This window comes from Microcaecilia unicolor, chromosome 12 (genome assembly GCF_901765095.1).
Source record: "Microcaecilia unicolor chromosome 12, aMicUni1.1, whole genome shotgun sequence".
Classification (NCBI taxonomy): domain Eukaryota; kingdom Metazoa; phylum Chordata; class Amphibia; order Gymnophiona; family Siphonopidae; genus Microcaecilia; species Microcaecilia unicolor.
In genome coordinates this window covers 3,392,903-3,417,148 of record NC_044042.1, presented here as the reverse complement: position 1 = coordinate 3,417,148, position 24,246 = coordinate 3,392,903, and the positions used below count along the sequence as shown (strand labels likewise).

The following is a 24,246-nucleotide window of genomic DNA, read 5'->3' as shown; positions in this document are numbered from 1 at the left end:
TATTAGAAAGGGTATGGAGTCCAGGTGTGCGGATGTTATAATGCCGTTGTATCGCTCCATGGTGCGACCGCACCTGGAGTATTGTGTTCAGTACTGGTCTCCGTATCTCAAAAAAGATATAGTAGAATTGGAAAAGGTACAGCGAAGGGCGACGAAAATGATAGTGGGGATGGGACGACTTTCCTATGAAGAGAGGCTGAGAAGGCTAGGGCTTTTCAGCTTGGAGAAGAGACGGCTGAGGGGAGATATGATAGAAGTGTATAAAATAATGAGTGGAATGGATCGGGTGGATGTGAAGCGACTGTTCACGCTATCCAAAAATACTAGGACTAGAGGGCATGAGTTGAAGCTACAGTGTGGTAAATTTAAAACGAATCGGAGAAAATTTTTCTTCACCCAACGTGTAATTAGACTCTGGAATTCGTTGCCGGAGAACGTGGTACGGGCGGTTAGCTTGACGGAGTTTAAAAAGGGGTTAGATAGATTCCTAAAGGACAAGTCCATAGACCGCTATTAAATGGACTTGGAAAAATTCCGCATTTTTAGGTATAACTTGTCTGGAATGTTTTTACGTTTGGGGAGCGTGCCAGGTGCCCTTGACCTGGATTGGCCACTGTCGGTGACAGGATGCTGGGCTAGATGGACCTTTGGTCTTTCCCAGTATGGCACTACTTATGTACTTATGTACTTATGTACCCAGGTGGGCTTGGGAGTTCTTTCGAATCAAGCCTGTGGCATCCAGATCAACGGGGAATATTTCTACATCTTTTTACCAGAGTCTCAGACTGCATTTCTTGGTACTTGAGGATCTTCCCTCGCTCCATACCATTCACCGCGTAATCGCTTGGGGTGTGGCTGTTTGTCCCTAGTCTATTTTGAATCATTTGGCATTCCTTTCCATAGTGCTTATTATTTTGTATTTATAAACCGCATTGACCTGCCTGCCTGCCTGCCAGCTAGGTTTACACAATAAACAAAAACAGAAACATCATTTTTGGAGTTGGAGAAAACAGACCTGAAGTAATGAACTTAACTCTTGGCCTCAGAAGTTCTTGCTTCCATAAACCAGTCACACTATGGATGGATTACAGAGGCATTTCGATATTCCTTGTTTTAATTTAACATATATTTCATCTACACCTCAAAGCGTGAAGTGGTTTACAGGTGAGAGTGCAGCAAATCAGTCTGAACATGAGAATTACACGTAATAATTTACACAGTTACTAACATTTTTTAATTCAATCCAAACGGACAGCTCATTTTAGGCGGAGACTCCTAATTTCTGTGGTAATTTTTAGCCCGTTTGGAATGCTTGGCTGAAAGCCAGATTTTAATTGATTTCCTGACTACCTTGTGTGAGGGCTGTTGTCGTGTTTCTATCTGGAAGGAATTGCATAAGATGGGGGCTTGTCTCCCCCTATGGTTTGGACGGCAGCTGTTTGGGAAGCTTGTTTGAGGTAGTTCTAATCCAGAGAGTGTAAGTTTCATTTTGGGTGTAGAGGAAGATGAAGTGGCTTATGTAGAGCTCGGGTTATCCCATGTAAGATTTTAAAAGCAGTCAGTATTACCTTAAATGTGACTTATTCCTTCACTGGAAACCATTGTGACTGCCTTAGAAATGGGTATTCTATGTTCCTGTTTTTGTTTTTTTTTTTTTTTAACCTCTGCTGGAGGAGCAATTTAGGGTTTAGAGTGAACCCCCCCCCCCCCACACACTGCTAAGTTCAGTTTACTGCCTTCACAATCGGGGAAGGAGCAGAGCAGCAGGGTTTGTGCAGCTGCATCTTCTCCCTCCCTTTTCTCCATCCCTCACAGTCCAGCATCTCTCTCATACCCTCTTCCTCCAATGGTCTGACATCTCCCTCTTTCCCCCAGCCTCCCCTTCTCCCCTCTCCACAGCTGCCCCCATGGTCTGACATCTTCCTTTTTCCTCAGCTGCCCCATGGTCTGACACCTCCTTCTTTCCCCAGCCACCCCCCCCCCCCATGGCATCTCCACAGACCTCAACTCTCCCCTAGTCTGACATCTCTCCTGTTCCCCTCTCCCTGCAGGTCCAGCAATTCTCCCTCTCTCTTCCATCTCCCCATGGGTTCAGCACCTTTCCCTCTCCCTTCCCCCTCTCCTCCCCCTCACGCAGGTGCAGCACCTCTCCCTCATTCTCCCTCAGCCAGCCCCTCCCCCTACACTGTAAAAGCACCTCAATTTCATTCTTCCTCAGGCAGCCAGACAGCCCCCCTCCTCCCCCCCCAACTAATACACACTGCTCATGTTGGCCCCACTGCCTTCCCACTGATGCAACTTCCTGTTTCTGCATAGGCAGGAATACGTCAGAGGTTAGGCTGTGGGGCTGGTGCGAGCAGTATGTATCAGTTGCTGCAGGCGAAGATCTGCTATTTACAAGGTATGCAGGAGGGACAGATGTTGGGAGTTTTCAGCTGGTGGGGCTTGGGAATACCTACCAGCCACATCATAGGTGTGCTGCTACTGGGTGGGCCTGAGCCCAAAGTGGTTGGGCCTGGGCCCATCCAGGCCCACCCTTGGCTACGCCACTGCGTTAAGGAATCTTCAGGCTATTGCCTCTTGAGCTCTCTCCACCCCTGTTTCACTTCTCCTCTCATCCACTATGATATCCAAGTCTGCCAATGAGGCCACTTCTTCCTATAATACTGTTTTCTCCTCAGCTCTGTACACTCTTGCTCCCCTCATTCTCCATTCTTTAAGGAGTACCAAATCCCAGCCTTCCTGAACTTCCAAATCTGCTACCTAAATTCTTGTGTCCACTCTGCTAAGCTTCTTTGGCTAAAATCCCATGTCCATGCTGACTTCATACATTTCAAATTTTTGCTGACCTCTTTCCAGTCTGCTCTTCCACTTGCCAAACAGGACTACTATATCCATTTGACAAACTTTCTTGCCTCCAATCTTCCTTCACTTTCTGCCCAGACTATAGCCAAGTATTCCATAGCAAAGCTCACAAGGTTAATCTTCAGTTCTCCACCAGGTCACCTCCATCTCCCCTTTGCCCAGTTCATTCTCTCAGTCTTTCTTCAGCCCCTGCCACCCTTTCTTTTCTCCTTCTCCAAACTCACCACTTGTTTCTCTGAACCCATTCCCACCCATCTGTTGTTAAATCGCAAGAGGATTGTGAAAAATCGCAAGAGGACCTTATGAGACTAGGAGACTGGGCATCCAAATGGCAGATTACGTTTAACGTGATCAAGTGCAAAGTGAAGTATGTGGGAAAGAGGAACCCAAACTATAGCTACGTGATGCAAGGTTCCACATTAGGAGTCACCGACCAGAAAAGGAATTCAGGTGTCGTTGTTGATGATACATTGAGACCCTTTACTCAGCAGTGGCTAAGAAAGCAAATAGAATGTTAGGTATTATTAGGAAAGGAATGGAAAACAAAAATGAGGATGTTATAATGCCTTTGTATCGCTCCATGGTGTAACCGCACCTCGAGTACTGTATGCAATTCTTGTCACCACATCTCAAAAAGATATAGTGGAATTCGAAAAAGTACAAAGAAGGGCATCAAAATGATAAAGGGGATGGGACGACTTCCCTATGAAGAAAGGCTGAAGCGGCTAGGGCTCTTCAGCTTGGAGAAAAGACGGCTGAGGGGAGATATGATAGAGGTCTAAAAAAATAATGAGTGGAATGGAATGGGTGGACGTGAATCACTTGTTTATTCTTTCCAAAAATATCAGGACTAGGGGGCATGCAATGAAGCTATTAAGTAGTAAATTTAAAACAAATTGGAGAAAATATTTCTTCGCAATGTGTAATTAAACTCTGGAATTCATTGCCAGAGAATGTGATAAAAGCATGTAGCTTAGCAGAGTTTAACAAAGGTTTGGATAACTTCCTAAAAGAAAAGTCCATAAGCCATTATTAAGATGGACTTGGGGAAAATCCACTGTTTATTTCTAGGATAAGCAGCATAATATCTACTTTACTGTTTTGGGACCTTGCCAGGTACTTGTGACCTGGATTGGCCACTGTTGGAAACGGGATACTGGGCTTGATGGATCTTCGGTCTGTCCCAGTATGGCAACACATGTTCTTTTGTACTCAGCTGAATGTCCTCTAGTGTCATCTCTTCTGTCTTATCCTCAATCACTTTTCACTGCAATTGTTCTTGATGCCTTCAAACATGCTGTGATTACACCGTTCCGTCACAGGACCCTACCTGCCCCTCCAACTATCATCCCATCTCCCTCCTTTCTTTCTCATCCAACCTGCTTGAACATGTTGTTCACCACCACTGTCTTGACTTTCCTTTATGTCAAGCTATTCGTGATCCACCATAATCTGATTGTTTCCCTCTACATTCTATAGATACAGGTCTTTTCAAAGTCTTCGGTGATCTGTTCCTAACCATATCCAAGGGCCTCTACTCATCCTTCTTGACATAGATGCTGCTGACACTGTTGATCATCACATACTCCATGGTACACTGACCTGCCTTGATTTTGGAGCTTGGTTCTGTCTTTGTTTTCTTTTCATCTCTCCTATCACACTTTAAATGTATTCTCTGATAGATCCTCCTCCACTGACAGCAGTTAAAGACCTGAATGATCCATCCAGTCTGTCCAACAGTCACATTCATTATCGATTCTAGGTTAAATCAACAATGAACCTCAGGGCTCTGTCTTGGGACCTCGTCTCTTCTTTCTCTATACTTATTCCTTTGATGTTCTAATTTCTTCCCATGGTTTTCAGTATCACCTTTATGCTGATGACTCCCAGATCTACCTCTCTACACCAGAAATTCTAGCAGGAATCCAGGCCCAAGTCTCAAACTGCTTATCTGACATTGCTGTCTGGATGTCTCATCGCCATCTGAAATTGAACATGACTAAGACTGAGCTTCTTATCTTTTCCCCTATACCCTCCTCTCGTCTTCGCCCATAACAGTGTCATCCTCCTTTTGTCTTCATCTCGTAACCTTGGGGTCATCTCTGACTCCTCACTCTCTTTCTCTGTACATAGACACAGGCAGCTAAGACTTGTTTCTTTCTCTATAACATCAGCAACGTTCATCTGAGCACACCACCTAAACCCTTATCCACACTCTTATCACCTCCTTCTTACAGTACTGCAATTTGCTTCTCACAGGTCTCCCACTAAACCATCTCTTGCCCCTTCAATCTGTTCAAAATTCTTCTGCACAACTTATCTTCTGCCAGTGTCAGTGCACTCACATAACTCCTTTCTTCAAGTATCCGTTTCCATATACAGTTCAAACTCCTCTTACTGACTTACAAGTGTATTCATTCTTTAGCTTCTCAGTATCTCTCCTCTGTTATTTTATTTATTTTTTGTTACATTTGTACCCCGCGCTTTCCCACTCATGGCAGGCTCATTGCAGCTTACATGGGGCAATGGAGGGTTAAGTGACTTGCCCAGAGTCACAAGGAGCTGCCTGTGCCTGAAGTGGGAATCGAACTCAGTTCCTCAGTTCCCCAGGACCAAAGTCCACCACCATAACCACTAGGCCACTCCTCCACTGTTGCTACTATTTGAGATTCTACATGGAATGTTGCTATTCCACTAGAAGTCGGCCCTTGCAGATCACCAATGTGGCCGCGCAGGCTTCTGCTTCTGTGAGTCTGACGTCCTGCACATACGTGCAGGACATCAGACTCACAGAAACAGAAGCCTGCGCAACATTCCATGTAGAGTCTCCAATAGTAGCAACATTCCATGTAGAATCTCCAATAGTATCTATTTTATTTTTGTTACATTTGTACCCTGCGCTTTCCCACTCATGGCAGGCTCAATGTGGCTTACATGGGGCAATGGAGGGTTAAGTGACTTGCTCAGAGTCACAAGGAGCTGCCTGTGCCTGAAGTGGGAATCCAACTCAGTTCCTCAGGACCAAAGTCCACCACCCTAACCACTAGGCCACTCCTCCACTGTTGCTACTATTTGAGATTCTACATGGAATGTTGCTATTCCACTAGAAGTCGGCCCTTGCAGATCACCAATGTGGCCGCGCAGGCTTCTGCTTCTGTGAGTCTGACGTCCTGCACGTACGTGCAGGACGTCAGACTCACAGAAACAGAAGCCTGCGCAGCCTTCTACATGGAATGTTGCTAGTGGAATAGCAACATTCCATGTAGAATCTCCAATAGTAGCAACATTCCATGTAGAATCTCCAATAGTATCTATTTTATTTTTGTTACATTTGTACCCTGCGCTTTCCCACTCATGGCAGGCTCAATGCGGCTTACATGGGGCAATGGAGGGTTAAGTGACTTGCCCAGAGTCACAAGGAGCTGCCTGTGCCTGAAGTGGGAATCGAGCATGGGTGTAGGGAATCTCTCCCTACACCCATGCTTGGGAACTTCATTCATCAAGTCACTCATATCTATCACCTTCTCCTTCACAGCCAACTCTAGATTCCATTCCTTCCATCATGCTGTGCTGTACACCTGTAATAGATTTCCCCGAGTCAGTACGTCATCTCTGGCCATATTCAAACCCAGGCTAAAAAGCTCACCTTTTTTGAGGCTGCTTTTAACGCTTAACCCCTTAATCACCTGTTCAATACCTGTGCTGTTTTAATCATTCCCATAACAAAGGTAACTCTCTAATCCCTTATTTGTGCTGATTGTCTCAAGCTCTGTCGAGCAGGGACTGTCTCTTACATGTTCCGTGTTGCGTATATCTAGTAGTGCTGTAGAAATGTTTTAGCGGTAGAAGTGAGGGTCCTAGACTTTAGAAAGACTTTGTCAAGATGGAAGAGTACAGGAACATTGGAGGGTGAAGAAGTAGAAAAGCAGTGGATAAAACTGAAATGAGATATTTTAAGGGCAATGAACCTTATTGTTAAGAAAGTAAATAAAAGAAAGAAAGAGAAAAAGGAGGCTACTTTGGTTCTTGAAAGAACTAACTGAAAAGGTAAGCAAAGAGGTTAACCTTCATAAAATACAAGAGATCACAGATAGAGGAAGACAGGCGACAATATCTGGAAAAGCTAAGAGAAGCTGGTAAAGTAGTCAGGAAAGCAAAGATGCAAATAGAAGAAAAAAAAATGGCCAATGTAGTAGAATGGGGGGGGGGAAATCAGACCTTTTTTTTTTTTCATATATAGCTGTGTTAGTGGTGGGAGGAACTGCAAAAGTGCTATTATGAGACTCAAGGGTGAAAGAGATGAATTGTGTAGAAACTATTTCAGGAAAACAAACAAAAAAGTGGGCACAAAGCCAGGAGTCCCAGAGACTGGATCACAGTAAAGCTAAAACCAAATTTTATGAATTAGTATATTTGACTCGTATATTTGACTCGACACAACCGTTGTGTTTCGGCCAAAGGGCCTGCATCAGGAGTCTAAATACTAAGGTAGACAGCTAATGATGATCCAGAATAAGAAATACTGGCGAACAGTGTATAAATGGTCTTAAAAAAGACCTTTGTATTGAATTGTGGAACGGATCACTTGCGTGAAGAGTTCAGCAGTAAACTATTTCAGGATCATAGGCAACATGGTTTCAGCAATGGAAAACCTTGCCAAACAACTTGATTGATTGCTCTGTTGCAATAACTATGGATCAGGTCATGGAGAGTCGTGGATCAGGGAGGGGCGTTAGATGTGGCCTATCAGGATTTCGGTGTGCACGTTGACCTGTCTGGGAGTTGTCAGAAAAATAATAAACTGGGTGAGAAGTTGGTTAAACTATAGTGGTGAGCAAGGGATGCTTTTATTTTACATACCTAAAAGATAGCGTGTTTCCTGGTGATGTAAAGGAGTTGAGAAATATATTGATAGAATAGAATTTATAACAGAGTTAGACTGTGCACATGAAGTTTGTATGAGACTCACATTCAGCATAATTAAACCTAAGCTCTTCCCTCCATGTGTGATCTGAGGATTTCTCTAGGTATTTTTCACCCTTTATATAAAACATTCAAACCATTGAAGGGCTGAGGAAGACACAGTTTTCAACTGCAATATCTTAGACTTGGGTTGCTTTGTGGGTTTTTTTTTTTTTTAACTGCGGCTGAAAAAAGCTTTAACCTTACAAGAGTCAGTGTGGCGGCCATGTTTGCCAGCTGAGTTACCATAGCAACAGGATGGAGACCTAGAGACCAGCTATTCAAGGAAGCTTGGAAGTAGAACAGGAGAGAAGATGGAGAAAGAAAGAGGAAAATGGGGAAGAAAGGAGATGAGGGAAGCTAGAGAAAGACAGGGAAGAAAGGAGAGAGAGAAAATCTGACATCAAGAATGCATGGGAAAGGGGAGATGACTGAGAGCCTGGAGTTTCAGATGGTGCTCAGGAGGGCTTTTACAACACGACCCAAAATTATAAATTTGCTGTAGCATAATATTGACCACATTTCATTTTATGGGACTATAGTGAAATTCGGGGTTCACAAGAGGTGGGTGGTGGAGAGGCAACTGTCCCAGGGTCTTTGTAAAAAAATACAAAACCATCAAAAACTCAGGTGTGTGCTTTTTCTTACATCATCTTTATTTGATGAAATGCCCCAAATCAAAAGTGTGCCAAGTTATTAGAAAAAAAAATCACTTGTGGCTCAAAAGGGAAAAATATAAGAAATGGTTCAGTTACAAAATAGCTGTTGAAAGTCCATTTTTAAAATAAGAAGGGCAGTTTTCTTTCTTTCTGTAGTTGTGCAAACTATCTCTTGGGTCCTTAAGAGCCAAACTGGTCCTCTGGCTCTTTGGGAGTCCCTGAGATTCACCCAGACTCCTCACCTTTCCTTCTGAAAAACAAATAAAACACCAGGCTCCAAAAATCCTTAAGAGTTCGTAGCTTATTTGATTTGTACCTTGCACTTTGCACTTTTTCCTCAAAAAATCCTTTTTTTAATGTAAAATATTTTCAAAATGTATATCTTAAAATGAGATAAAAGGAAATTTGCAATATCCAGCAGTTCACATTACAGGGGGTGAAGGTAGAAAAGATAAACAAAGAAATAATGAACAAAACACACACATAAAACACAATTCTAAAATTCATTCTCTATTCCCACTGCCCCACGTTATAAAATACCCCAGAATTTACCAGGTTCTTCCTTTCTAGCTGTTTCTCTCAAGTTATGCTGGGATTTCTAAAGTGGGTAGGTGGGTGCACACTCCAGGTCCCACAGCCCTCCTTAAGGATGCTATGATTCTGTATTGCTTGCAGTCCCTAGGCAGCCCCCGTGCTGGGGCCCATCAAGCACACCAGACGCATTTACTTCTCAGCTCCATCTTGACATCATTTAGTACAGACACAGAGGAGGAGTGGAGGTTAGTGCAGCGGACTTTGATCCTAGAGGACTGGGTTCAATTCCCACTGCATCTCCTTCTGACTCTGGGCAACTCACTTAACCCTTCATTGCCCCAGGTACAAAATAAGGACCTGTATATGCAATGTAAACTGCTTTGAATGTAATTGCAAAACCTCAAAAAGATGATATATCAAGTCCCATTAATAAGATTCCAGGCACAATCTGAAAGAGTAGCAACATTCCATGTAGAACCCCAAAGAATAGCAAGATTCCGGAATCGCAAAGAGTAAGAAGGGCAGAGGACTTTGATCCTGGGGAACTGGGTTCGATTCCCACTGCAGCTGCTTCTGACTCTTGGCAAGTCACTTAACCCTCCATTGCCCCTGGTACAAAATAAGTACCTGAATATATGTAAACCGCTTTGAATGTAGTTGCAAAAACCTCAGAAAGGCGGTATATCAAGTCCCATTTCCCTTTCCCTTATGACATCACAATATCAGAAGTGAGCAATCAAGCCATTGTGACATCACTGATGAGGTTGGCTCTTATTGGTGGAATGAGTGGAGGAGTAGCCTAGTGGTTAGTGCAGCGGACTCTGATCCTGGGGAACTGGGTTCAATTCCCACTGCAGCTCCTTGTGACTCTGGGCAAGTCACTTAACCCTCCATTGCCCCTGGTACAAAATAAGTACCTGAATATATTGTAAGGAGTATGGTAAGGAGTCTGGAGAAAGAAAGGGGATGGGGAGGAACCCCAGCTACCAAAAAGGGAAAGAAGACATGGTGGGGGTTCCGATCCTGCCCAAAAGGGGCATAAGAGTAGAACACTACAAGTCCCAGAAAGCCCCAGGAGAGCACCTGGTAAGGGGGAGAAATAGGGTGCACCTCCCCGAGGCTCCAAAAGGGGGCCAACCAAAAAGGGAGAAAGCTGAAGCTGTACCCTGGTGGAAAAGGTGGTGGTGGAAAAAAGGGGCGGAGAAAGAACAACCCCAGAACCCGGCTAATGAGGGAAAAGGGAATCAGCTGGAGGGGGGGAGGGGAGAGGAGAAAATGGACTGGGCTCCAGAGAAGGAGAGGAGCCAGAGGCAATGGAACAAGGAGAGCCAGAGGAGGTCCCTGAGGAAGTAGGACAACAGAGGAAAAGGGCTCTGAGCTGAGGACCCGCAGGATCTTTTCTACAATATGTAAACCGCTTTGAATGTAGTTGCAAAAACCTCAGAAAGGCAGTATATCAAGTCCCATTTCCCTTTCCCTTATGACATCACAATATCAGAAGTGAGCCAAGTATCGGGCAATCAAGCCATTGTGACATCACTGATGAGGTTGGCTCTTATTGGTGGAATGAGTGGAGGAGTAGCCTAGTGGTTAGTGCAGTGGACTTTGATCCTTGGGAACTGGGTTTGATTCCCACTGCAGCTCCTTGTGACTCTGGGCAAGTCACTTAACCCTCCATTGCCCCTGGTACAAAATAAGTACCTGAATATATGTCAACCGCTTTGAATGTAGTTGCAAAAACCTCAGAAAGGCGGCATATCAAGTCCCATTTCCCTTTCCCTTATGACATCACAATATCAGAAGTGAGCCAAGTATCGGGCAATCAAGCCATTGTGACATCACTGATGAGGTTGGCTCTTATTGGTGGAATGAGTGGAGGAGTAGCCTAGTGGTTAGTGTAGTGGACTTTGATCCTGGGGAACTGAGTTCGATTCCCACTGCGGCTCCTTGTGAGTCTGGGAAAATCACTTAACCCTCTATTGCCCCAGGTACAAAATAAGTACCTGAATATATGTAAACCACTTTGAATGTAGTTGCAAAAACCTCAGAAAGGCAGTATATCAAGTCCCATTTCCCTTTCCCTAGTTGAGATTCTACATGGAATGTTGGTACTATTGGAGATTGTTGCTACTATTTGAGATTCTACATGGAATGTTGCTATTCCACTAGCAGCATTCCATGTAGAAGCTTGCCCTTGCAGATCTGCAAGGGCAGGCTTCTACATGGAATGTTGTTAGTGGAGGAGTAATCTAGTGGTTAGTGCAGTGGACTTTGATCCTGAGGAACTGGGTTCGATTCCCACTGCGGCTCCTTGTGACTCTGGGTAAGTCACTGAACTCTCCATTGCCCCAGGTACAAATAAGGACCTGTATATACTATGTAAACTGCTTTGAATGTAGTTGCAAAAGCTCAGAAAGGCTGTATATCAAGTCCCATTCCCTTTCCCTTTCCTCTCAGCCACTGTGCTATAATTGCTACTGTTACAGTGGTCTTTAGTGCTTCTGCTGTTACATTGTTATAATCTGTGCCAGGTGCTCTTATTAAACCCACACAAGCATCTCATCTCACAGAAACAGAACAGAGAGGCCGAGTCTGTTCTGCCAGTGCCAGACCTGTTAAAGATATATTTTCTCTAGACTCCAAGTCTGGGATCCTTCCCAACATAGATGTTTGATCTCCCTCCTACATGTCCTTTTCAGTCTCACCCGTCTCTCCTCTCCGGCTCTCCTATCAACTGCTGTGGGAGGCAGTTCTGATAAAGTACTAGGTCCACTGTCTTGGTCACTCTGGCATCTGAGTTAGATAAGAACTTGATTTTGAAGATGTATTTTCAGAAAAAAAGACATTCATTCTTGTGGTGCAAAAATGTCTATTTTTCCTAATGTTGCCAGGGTGACGCAACGTAGGCATAAAGCCTTTTTGGCTATAAAACCTAGAGTTCTCACCCTGGGAGAGAAATCTTTTTCTGAAGTTTCCTTGTAAATAGATTCTTACTTTTCAAAATAAGGAATATTTATTTATTGCATTTCTTTGCAGGCTCAATGTGGCTTACAATAAATCGTTCTAGGTGGTGATAGATTAGAACGTAATCACTTATTGTTACATAGAGATGTTGAATAATGTATTAGAGTTTAAAGCAAGCAGATATTATAAGAATAGATCTGAGTAAAGATGTGGGAGATGTATACATTTGTAATTGTTATTCTGTATGGTATGCCTTTTTAAAAAGATGGGTCTTCAGTGATGTTCGAAAGTTTGTTACTACTACTTAACATTTCTAAAGCGCTACTAGGGTTACGCAGCGCTGTACAATTTAACATAGAAGGACAGTCCCTGCTCAAAGAGCTTACAATCTAAAGGACAAGTGAGTAGTCAATTCGATAGGGGCAGTCAAGTTGGGGCAGTCTGGATATCCTGAAGGTAAGAGTTAGGTGCCAAAGGCAGCATTGAAGAGGTGGGCTTTAAGATCCCTTAGTTCGTAGATCCCTCTCAGGTTGTGCGGCAGTGCGTTTCCATAGCTTGGCACTCAAGTAGGTGAAGTTTGCTGCATGCGTAAGTTTGTATTTTAAACCTTTGCAGCTTGGGAGATAAAGATTGAGGAATGTGCGGGCTGATCTTTTGGCGTCCCTTGTCGGTAAGTCTATCAGGTCTGACATATACGCTGGGGCGTCTCCATGGATGATTTTATGAACTAGTGTACAAATCTTAAACGTGATGCATTCTTTGAGTGGGAGCACTTTCATTTTTTGCTTTTCCGAATATAAGTCTGGCTGCGGCAGCCTCTCACCTACCACGTTAAGTGCCACCTCTCCCTCGCTTTGGCAGCCCAGATGTAGAAAGTCTTCTATTAATCCTCTCTGCTCCCAGGCTGATGCGCAGGCCTCAGCTCTGACACAGGCACGAGCATCAGAGGTCATCACCACCCGTACTCTCGTCCACGCTCTCATTACCTCTCGCCTTGACTACTGCAACTTACTCCTCACCGGCCTCCCACTTAGCCATCTATCCCCCCTTCAATCTGTTCAGAACTCTGCTGCACGTCTTATATTCCGCCAGAACCGATATATCACCCCTCTCCTCAGGTCACTTCACTGGCTTCCAATCAGATACCGCATTCAGTTCAAGGTTCTCCTTCTTACCTACAAATGCACTCAGTCTGCTGCCCCGTACTACCTCTCTACCCTTATCTCCCCTTACGTTCCCGCCCGAAACCTCCATTCACAGGACAAATCCCTCCTCTCTGTACCCTTCTCCAACACCGCCAACTCCAGGCTCCGCTCATTCTGCCTCGCCTCACCCTATGCTTGGAACAGCCTTCCCGAGCCCTTACGCCAAGCTCCCTCCCTGCCCATCTTCAAGTCTTTGCTTAAAGCCCACCTCTTCAATGCTGCGTTCGGCACCTAACTCTTACCTTTCAGGAAATCCAGACTGCCCCAATTTGACTGCCCCTATCAGACTAACTGTTCACGTGTCCTTTAGATTGTAAGCTCTTTGAGCAGGGACTGTCCTTCTATGTTAAATTGTACAGCGCTGCATAACCCTAGTAGTGCTTTAGAAATGTTAAGTAGTAGTAGTAGTAGTAGTAGTTCTGGGCTGTTTGGAGTTTCTTGATTGTTTGTTCTTTACAGCCAGCGTATAGTGCATTACAGTAGTCTAGGTGGCTGAGCACCATTGATTGTACCAAGTTACGGAAGACTGTGATTGGGAAGAACTGTTTTACTCTTTTTTATTTCCACATTGAGTGGAACATCTTCTTGGTTGTGTTGTTCGTATGATTCTCAAGTGTTAGATGACGGTCGATGGTCACTCCTAGGAATTTAAGGTTGTCCGATATAGGGAGTGTCAGATTTGGTGTGTTTATGGTGGTGAATTTGTTCGTATTGTGTTTTTGGGATTCACTGAATTTACAGCAATTTGTAAAGGCTCATGAGAAATGTTGTTTAAAAGTACTTAGAAGGATTTAGGGATTTTTTTTTCCTAGTTTTGATTGCTTGAACTTTTTCTTTGAGTAGGTTCACCAAATCCTTTTGACATGGGCTAGTTGGATTTTTTTTCTCTTTGATTTTTTTTTTTTGTATAATCTAATGTGGTGATTCCATTTCTTGTACATTGTTAGTGGATCTTTGCCTTATTATTAGGTTCTATTGGGATAAAGTTTTGCATTGGTTTGAGGGTTTTTTAATTTTAAGATCTTACTCGGTGAGATTTCAAAAATCTCTTTATTCTTCTTTGAGACCTTCCTGTCGTGTTCTGCAGGGTTTCCCTTTGTCCCCTGCTACGTTTAATGTTTTGGTGAATTTGTTAGGATATGCGATTCCATCTGTTGGCTTCAAGATATTTTCTTATGCAGATGATAATCTGGCAAAGCTCAAAGAATGGTCCAGCAATTGGCAACTCATATTTAATGCTAAAAAATCAGGGTTGCAAAACTCCAAGGGAAGTTGGATTATTCTAACGTGTATTTTGCTGTTTTGCAACTAAAATGCGACTGACTAGATTACAGTCGGTACAAAATACAGCTGCCAGGCTCATCTTCCAGCGCATTTGTCCAGTAGAATTACGCCATTATTGAGATCTTTGTACTGGCTTCCAGTTGGTGCTCGAATAGAGTTTAAGCTTTGTATTAGGCTTATAGAATTTTGTTGGGTTTAGTTCCAGCCTATTTGAACTGGGTTTATTCTCTCCTTTCAAGAATACTTGTAAATTTGCCAGAAACACTTATATTGGTTCTTTTCCTCGTCCAAAGCCCTACGTCTCAAAGAGAGCTTATAATATTAGAACATAAGAATAGCTCTACTGGGTCAGAACAATGGGTCCATCAAGCCCAGTATCTTGCTTCTAAGAGTGGCCAATTCAGCCACTCTTCATTATTTAATTGTGCATAATTGGAACTCACTACCAACTTTCATAAGGAAAGTAGGCCCTTACCTATTGTTCAGAAAATGTTTAAAGACTTATCTTTTTAGAACGTATTTAACTTAAACATTTATAATCATATGTGCAATTCCTGAAGTTTGTTCAGCTCTCTTGATTGTTAACCGCATTGAACCTTACAGTATATGTGGTAGGCAAGATTAAATTGTATTCTACTATGTTGTACTTGAATAGTTCTGTGTAACTTCTATTTCATTGAGATTGTTAGCTGGAAGTGTTAAGATTTCTTTAAAGCCTTCCCCTACATAAATACATAAGTATTGCCACACTGGGAAAGACCAAAGGTCCATCAAGCCCAGCATCCTGTTTCCAACAGTGGCCAATCCAGGACACAAATACCTGGCAACATCCCAAAAAAGTACAAAACATTCTACACTGCTTATCCCAGAAATAGTGGATTTTCCCCAAGTCCATTTAATAATGGTGTATGGACTTTTCCTTTAGGAAGCTGACCAAACCTTTTTTAAACTCCGCAAAGCTAACCGCCTTTACCACATTCTCTGGCAATGAATTCCAGAGTTTAATTACACATTGAGTGAAGAAAGATTTTCTCCAATTTGTTTTAAATTTACTACTTTGTAGCTTCATCACGTGCCTCCTAGTCCTAGTATTTTTGGAAAGAGTAAACAAACGATTCACGTCTACCCGTTCCACTCCACTCATTATTTTATAGACCTCTATCATATCTCCCCTCAGCGGTCTTCTCCAAGCTGAAGAGCTTTGCAAAAGTGATCTATCTTAATTTTTAAATGCTTAGACAGCTCTTTACAGAAGACCATGGTTGTTGAAAGAAGACAGAACAATAATCACAAACCAAGAAGTTAGAAGATTCAGAGTATTAACAGCTGTCTTCTCCTGACTAGTTAAAGGCCTAATGAGTTGGTAAACCTTTTGGGCTTCATTAGCAACTTAAAAAAAAAATAGCTAGGAAGTGGAAAGATGTGGAAACATTTACAGCAGTCTTTTTCACTTTTTAGTCTTTCTTTTCAACCCAATGGATATTGGAAAGAAGTTATATGCAAGGGGTTGGTCTGTCTGAAGACAAAATAATTCTTCAAAAATGTAACGGAAGTGGATGAAATTTGGTGAAAGACACATTTGTGTTTGAAATGGGCCAGATTAGACTGGGGTTCCAGAGGAATAAAAATCCCATCCTAAAACCATCCCAGTGTATTTCTCTGGGAGAAGCAGTTTCAGCTTCTGTAGCATTGAAACTTTGAGACGCTGAAACAGCAGTTAGGGAACTGCTTCCTGCCTCTCTCTCTCTCTATTCTCCCAGTCACAGACATACAGAGCCAAAACACACACATATACATGGCATGGAAATAATCCTATGACCCATGTGCCCCCTCCCTCCCCCCCCCCCCCCCAACTACTATCACACTTCTCTCTGCTGGGTTGGTTCTTACTGATTCAGATCAATATTTCATTTTCTTTGTTGTAAATTTTCCTGTTACATAGAAACATAGTAGATGACGGCAGAAAAAGACCTGCATGGTCCATCCAGTCTGTCCAACAAGATAAACTCACATGTGCTACTTTTTGTGTGTACCTTACCTTGATTTGTACCTGTCCTTTTCAGGGCACAGACCGTATAAGTCTGCCTAGCACTATCCCCGCCTCCCAATCACCAGCCCCGCCTCCCACCACTGGCTCTGGCACAGACCGTATAAGTCTGCCCAGCACTATCCCCACCTCCCTACCACCAGTCCCGCCTCCCACCACCGGCTCTGGCACAGACCGTATAAGTCTGCCCAGCACTATCCCCGCCTCCCAACCACCAGTCCCGCCTCCCACCACCGGCTCTGGCACAGACCGTATAAGTCTGCCCAGCACCATCTCCGCCTCCCGCCACCGGCTCTGCCACCCAATCTCGGCTAAGCTCCTTAGGATCCATTCCTTCTGAACAGGATTCCTTTATGTTCCTGACATTTTTCTTGAGTCTGCCCCCCTTCAATCTCATTTCATGTCCTCTTGTTCTACTGCCTTCGCATATCCGGAAAAGGTTCGTTTGCAGATTAATACCTTACAAATATTTGAACGTCTGTATCATATCACCCCTGTTTTTTCCTGTTAAACCTAATGACCAAAGTGTTTAGCAAGCGCTCCTGATTTTCGGTTACAACTGCAAAAACCCGATAGGGTGCTGAGGGCCTCTTATCAAGGCTGCGCTCGTGGTCCGAAGTGCAGCAATGCCAACAAAGCCCATTCACTTTGAACGAGCTTTGATGGCATTGCTGAGTGGGAACCTGTAGCGTGGCTTGATCAAAAGAGACCCTGAATGACATAATTGGAGCAGACTGGCACTGGAATCCCCCGCAGAGTGGCCAGAGGTTCTGGAATCGGGTATGAGCTGGGGGCTGGGGCTGGCAGAAGGGACAGATACTGGGGCCAGAGGCTGATGCTGGGCTTGGAAGAAGAGGGCTAATGCTGAGGTAGGTGGGGGAAGGAGGCTGATCCTGGGGGCAGGTGGAAGAGAGAAGGCTGATGCTGGGGGCTGGGAGAAGGGGGCCATGTTGGCAGATGGTAAGGGCAGGTGGGAGAAGGGGAACTGATTGTTATGTGGTATATCAAATACCACATCTAAAACATGGTTCTGCACTCAGTTGCTAAATGAAATTAAACCCTTCTGACTTCACTAAATGCTGCCTGTCCTGTTCAGAGGCTGTAATCAGGCCACTGGCAGTGTAACTAAGCTATAAGTGGAAGCTGTTTCCATTTTACTAAGGCTTTATGCTGGATTTTAGTCTCGAGGGTGGGCTATGCTGGCAGATGCTGGGGGAAGGGAAGGAGAATGGACTGGCACTGGAAGCTTGCGTTATAGTCATTGAATGGGACTCACCTAAAAAGCCACTAAGCATTTCTGTTGCGAAGTGAAGATACTGATAAACCCTTATTTTTAGTCCTAGGAAAGCACCTCATTTCCTCAAAAATAAACCTGTAAGATGCCAAGTGATAAACAACTGGGATCAGAGCCCCAGTGTAGCTTTTCTTAATACTTGCTAGTGACTGAACCATATGGAGGGTCTTTTACTAAAGATTAGTGGATGTTATCTGCTGTAGGAACCATCAGAATAAAATCTTTAGTAAAAGACCTCCGTAGTCTTTTACTAGTTGCTATGTATACTGCCTCCTAGTGGTGGCAGTAGCAGCAGCAGAAATATAGAAACATGACAGCAGATAAGGACCTGTATGGTCCGTCCAGTCTGCCCATCCTCAGTGACCACTAACTCCTCCTTTTCCTACGGGATCCCATATGCCCGTCCCATGCTTTCTTAAATTCTGACACGGTCCTTGTCTCCACCAGGAGGCCATTCCACGCATCCACCACAATTTCCGTGAAAGACTATTTTCTTAGATTCCTCTTAAGTCTGTTTCCTCTTAACTTCATCTTGTGCCCCCTCGTTCCAGAGTTTTCCAAATGACAGCAGATAAGGACCTGTATGGTCCGTCCAGTCTGCCCATCCTCAGTAACCACTAACTCCTCATTTTCCTAAGGGATCCCACATGCCTGTCCCACGCTTTCTTAAATTCTGACACGGTCCTTGTCTCCACCAGGAGGCCATTCCACGCATCCACCACAATTTCCGTGAAAGACTATTTTCTTAGATTCCTCTTAAGTCTGTTTCCTCTTAACTTCATCCTGTGCCCCCTCGTTCCAGAGTTTTCCAAATGACAGCAGACAAGGATCTGTATGGTCCGTCCAGTCTGCCCATCCTCAGTGACCACTAACTCCTCCTTTTCCTAAGGGATCCCTTATGCCCGTCCCATGCTTTCTTAAATTCAGACACAGTCCTTGTCTCCACCAGGAGCATCCACCACCCTTTCCGTGCAAGAGTATTTCCTCAGATTCATCCCAGGCCTATTTCCTCTTACCTTCATCTTATGCCCTCTCATTCCGGAGTTTTCCTTCATTTGAAAAAGGCTCAGCTCTTCCTGTAGTAGTGATGGAGTTGCTTAGCAATACCTGTTGCTTTGGGACAGTGGTACACTGCGGTTAAACTGTAGAATCCAGCCCTTGAAATCTGTTGGCAGAGACATCTAATGTCACCCTTCGTTTCATTTTATTATTCTTTCCAAAATGTCTGCTCCATTCAAGCCATCCTTCTCCTCAGGTCTTTGACACACACACAGAGGGGGAGGAGGGGGGGCTGGAAAGAATCGCATGAGCCATGCTCCTCTTGCTTTTCCAGCTTGTTTATTAGCAAATAAATAGTGATTCGTGCAGGACGATTTTCAGCCAAGCATAGGAGGTTACATTTTCAGCTGAAAATTCATCTTAATTTAGGATCTTAAAAGTTGTGGCTATAAATTTAGGACTGCCATTCATGTGTCTAATTTATGAGAACATAAGAATAACCATTGGCCGCTGTCGGAGACAGGATGCTGGGCTTGGTGGACCCTTGGTCTTTTCCCAGTATGGCAGTCCTTATGTACTTATGTAGCCATACTGGATCAGATCAGTGGTTCATCTAGCCCAATATCCTGTTTCCAACAGTGGTCATTCCTGGTCACAAATGCCTGACACAATCCCAAAGAGCAGCAACATTCCGAATCCCAAAGAGTAGCAACATTCCATGCTACCAATCCCGGGGCAAGCAGTGGCTTCCCCAGGTCTGTCTAGTGCTGAAAATCAGTGCTAAGCTCCTAACCCTGTTTCTTTGCTTTAATTCCGCCCCTGTTACCACCCATTTCTCATGCTTCTAAATTTCAGAATTTAGTGACATTTTGAGCATAATGATAGGAACATGGCTCTCAAAGGGGTGGGAGAAAGTGGCCTTAGCGTGCCTTTAGGTGGGTTTTCCCCGCATGCTAAGCCCATTTTCCTTTTTTGGCATGCTGCATTAGCACCTGATCATTAAAAATGACTTTGATAGCATGTACTGGTGGTAAGGCAGATTTTCAGGATATCCACGATGAATATTCATAAGATCTGTTTGCATACACTGGCTCTTGACTATGCAGATGGAGCTCATGCATAGTCATTGCGGATGTCCTGAAAACCTGACTGGCTGGGGTTCCTCCAGGACAGCTTTGGGAACCCCTGCATTAAGGGCCCATGTGTTAATACTGCGCCGATTAGTGCAGAAATGTGTGTTCTCTGCACCTAGACACGTCCCCTCCGCACAAAACCCCCTTTTTTTTGTACACAGCATGTGCTGATTTCATACTTACCAGGAAGTAATTTTAAAGGTGCTGTAAGCAAAGAGTCAAAGGACCCCAAAGTTAGATTATAAGCTCGCTGTGTATCTCTGTTTATCTACACGTGTCTGCATTTGCATTCTTGCCAGTGTCCCTACATCTACTGATGTTTGTGTCTGTGAGTTCACATTGAGGTCTTCACAGATGTGTGGGTGTGAGGAAGAGCTGTCTTAGTCCCTGTGGTTTTGCCTCCTTCAGGCCGATTCCTGCCTTTTTGTCTAACCCACTAATCAGCCCTTTGCTCCTGATGTGTGAAAGCAGATGTGATCATCAGAAGTTGGGTATTACAGCCTAAACTTTTCTGTCTGTCTACCAAGAAAATGACACATCCCCATCTGGTCTGTCCAATTTCATACCTGGTGCAAATCTGTAGTGAGGACAGAGTTAACCCGCTGATTGCAGAGTGAGAGTAGAAGGAGACCGAGGCCCCTCTTCACGCTTCAGGTAACAGAAATTCCTTTTATTTATAATTTCAGTACCTTATCTGGACTTTTATTTATTCTTAAGTAAGATGAGTCCACATCATTTACAGGCACTGTGATGTCACAGCAGCGCTCCTCAGGATTTGGTATTGGAATTTAAATCTCAATCTGAGTTCTTATTCCCCTGTTAAAACCTCACCCCCCCCCCCCCCCCCCCGGACAGGACCATGGGTAGCAACATTTAGTGAAGGGGTGGGCAACCTTGGTCACTCAACAAATAGATAAGCTCTGGCATTCTTTGCTGGAAGATGTAGTATCAGCAGGTAGTGTATCTGGTTTTAAAAAAGGTTTGGATAAGTTCCTGGAGGACAAGTCCATAGTCTGCTATTGAGACAGACATGGGAAACAACTGTTTGCCCTGAGATTTGTAGTATGGAATGTTGCTACTCTGAGATTCTGCTTGGAATCTTGTCACTCGGATTCCAGAATCTTGCTATTCTTTGGGGTTCTACATGGAATGTTGCTACTCTTTGAGATTCTGCATGGAATCTTGTCACTCGAATTCCAGAATCTTGCTATTCTTTGGGGTTCTACATGGAATATTGCTACTCTTTGAGATTCTGCATGGAATCTTGCTATTCATGGGGATTCCGGAATCTTGTTACTCTTTGAGGTTCTGGAATGTTGCTATTCTTTGAGTTTCTGCCAGGTACTTGTGACCTGGCTTGGCCACGGTTTGGAAAACAGGATACTGGGCTAGATGGACCATTGGTCTGACCCAGTATGGCTGTTCTTATGGTCTTACATTCTAACCCAGTTGGTTTTTCAGAATTTCCCCAATGAATATGCATGAGATCTATTTGCATACAGTGGAGGTAGTGTTTACATTAGATCTCATGCATATTCGTTCTCTAATATTAATTGTTTATATAATTAACTTACTATATTACTAAAACACTTATCCATACTAAATGCTTTATACTTTATTGGACACACAAACACACAGTTTTAAAAAATCACTGAGCAGCCTGAGGATTACCTGTCTTACTATGGCAGACGGATTTGGTCTCCTGAAGAAGCCAGGCGAAACATGGTCCATGTAGAGACCAAGTGATAAGGTCTCAAACATATGTTTGATGTCAGTAGGGCAGTGCCATAACATGGCTCTGTTAGAGTTTTCATAAGTCCACCAGGAACAAGAGTGGAAGTTTCGACTTGCATAATTTTTCTGGGCTAAGAATTCAATATATTGAGATTTAGAGCTCCTTTTTTGCCTTCCGTGTGTGGAAAAGAACTGAGCAGAGACTTTGAAACAACTGATTGAGAGCACAGAATTTACAACGGAATATCTACTTTGAATATGGAGCTTTAAATTATAGCTGTAGAGAACCTTATAGGGTAGCTTATGCTGTAGTCAATCTCCTCGTTCTGAGAGGTGGTTATATAGTAATGTGTTAAGGTTTAAGGTTTTATCACCTCAGGTACAGTAAACTTACTCTTGAGCTGGGCAATAGTAATTGATGTAGTTAATAGGATTGAAGTAAGAATGGTAGATGTAAAGTCTCAGAAATTTTCAGGGGTGTTTTATCGATGTATGTAATGTTATGCAATGGTTTTGAGAGAGCGATTTTTAAATCATTTTGTATGTATAAAGTATTTTAGTAATGTAGTAAGTTAATTATATCAACAATTAATATTAGAGACTATAGAATTTCATAGTTGTTAAAAGTGGCTGTAACCCCGTGGTTTTGAGTTATAGTGATGCATATTTATTGGGGAGATCCTGAGAACCTGACTGGGTTCTGGCCTTTGAGAACAGAGGTTGCCCACCCCTTGTTTAGTGGCAATGCTACGATCACTTCCTGGACCCTCAAAGGGAAGAGGGTAAGACTAGCCTGGTGGTTAGTGGTGCAATGGGCTGAAAACCCACTAAACCCGCTGTTGTCCCGGGTACAAAATAAGTACCTGCATGTAAATTGCTTTGATTGTACCCACAGAAAGGCAGTATTTCAAGCTGCAGCCCCTGAGGCTCCCTGCAGGCCCCTTGGATGCTCTGTTCCAGTGCTGCTCAGCAGCTGTGACCCCAAATCATGCAGCTACACAGTGACCTCCTATGAGGCATTCAAATGCTGGTTTCATGATCCCATTTGGGGACTTCTGCTGTATCCTGTGGATAGATGAGAGATACAGGCAGCTGATTTGCTGATGAAGTGTCTGGATAGTACGAACATGTTCTCAGGACAGCACTAGGTCCATCAACATCCCCCCCACCCCACCCCACCCCACCCCTTCCACCATTCTCTATAGACTACAGAGAGCAACCCATAGGATACCACCTGAGGCCCAGCTACTGACACCAGACATTGGCCTATCATCATTTCTCATTATTGTTTTGGCACCATCATGACAGCTGTTATTCTGTTTTCTAGCACTGAATTTGCTGCCTGTAACTGCCAGAAGTGAGAAGACAGTAATTATAGGACAAGGTGGTGTTTGAGAAGGGCCCAAGCTGGGTCCACACTGCAGAAACCATTCCTAAAATACAGACGCATGGACGAGGCGGCCCCTGGTCCAGGAGCTTACGATCTAGTCAAGACAAACAGGAGATTCTAGGAATGGCCCAGATGTAATCTGGAAAGACATGTAAGTAAGGGACAAAGAGGGATCCTGAGTCCTAGAGACAGACGGGCATAAGGGCAGGGAAAAGTGGGGGCACCAGCTGAGTACACATAGTAGCTCAGAGGTTGGTCAGCGAGGGCATTGGGCACGGACCAAGCCAAGGTTTCATTCCCCCCCCCCCCCCCCCCCCCCACCGCATCTCATTTTTCCCCAGCAACTGAACTCATGGCACTCATACCCCTCTCCTTTCCCACCACGGCCTAATTCCTCTCCCCACACACCAGACATCACTGCTTGCGGGACTGTGATGTAAAGGTAGATAAGACAGAGGAGCTGCTTATAGGTTTAGGACATTCCCAAGAGCTTCTCTGTATGTACAGCTCCAGGAAAATAAATTTACTGCAGAAAAGGTGGAAGTATGTGGGGAAGTCCAGCCGCACCTGGAGGAGAGCGATGAGAGGGTTCAGAGCAGTAGCATGGGGAGAGAGAAAGTGTGTCTGTGCTGAGAGAGGGGCTCAGGAGACTAACTGAGTTTTTTTGTTTAATATCTTGCCACTAGTTTCTAGGTAACCACAGGCCCGGTGCCCAGCTTCTCTCTTTCGTATAAAAGCTTTCCCCACTGGTCTAACTCCGACAGCAGCACAAGAGCCCCTGGTGAGCAAGCTAAACCCCTCCCATCATGCTTCTTCTGCATGGGCACAGGCCATCTGGGACGTCCAGCGCCAGCTGTCCAGTCAGTGCCCTCCCTGTGCACCCGACCTCCACTTTCACTTACCAGCTGCAGACGTACAGTGCCAGAGTCATGGCAAGGGCTTGGCAAGAAGAGTGTGCCAAGCTAGGCACTACCTTCACCCCATCTCTGTGTACAAATCCCCTGAGATTAACAGCTTCAGCCCTGCTACACTGTCCATCACCTCTTCATCTCGCACTCCGACTATATCCTCTCTTATCCGGGGAAAGACTGTGTCGGCTTCAGCCGCCGTTCAATTATTTCTCGTTTTACACTTATGGGCACCTTCATTTAGGTCCCCCGAGGACGTATGGTGAGA

The 24,246-nt window shown here is 44.2% G+C and overlaps 1 protein-coding gene across 9 annotated transcripts in view; it reads left to right on the top strand.

Moving 5' to 3' along the window:
* The window catches only part of PLEKHA6 (pleckstrin homology domain containing A6), a 141,042-nt gene that overhangs the window by 18,795 nt on the left and 98,001 nt on the right, over positions 1-24,246 (top strand). The window contains exon 1 of one of the 9 annotated variants that reach the window (XM_030221035.1): positions 23,020-23,221. The exons of the other annotated variants lie outside the window; for them this stretch is intronic. The gene's annotated coding sequence lies outside the window, so the exon portion shown is untranslated. Of the gene's footprint in view, positions 1-23,019; positions 23,222-24,246 lie in introns of those variants that run through there. 9 annotated transcript variants of the gene reach the window in all.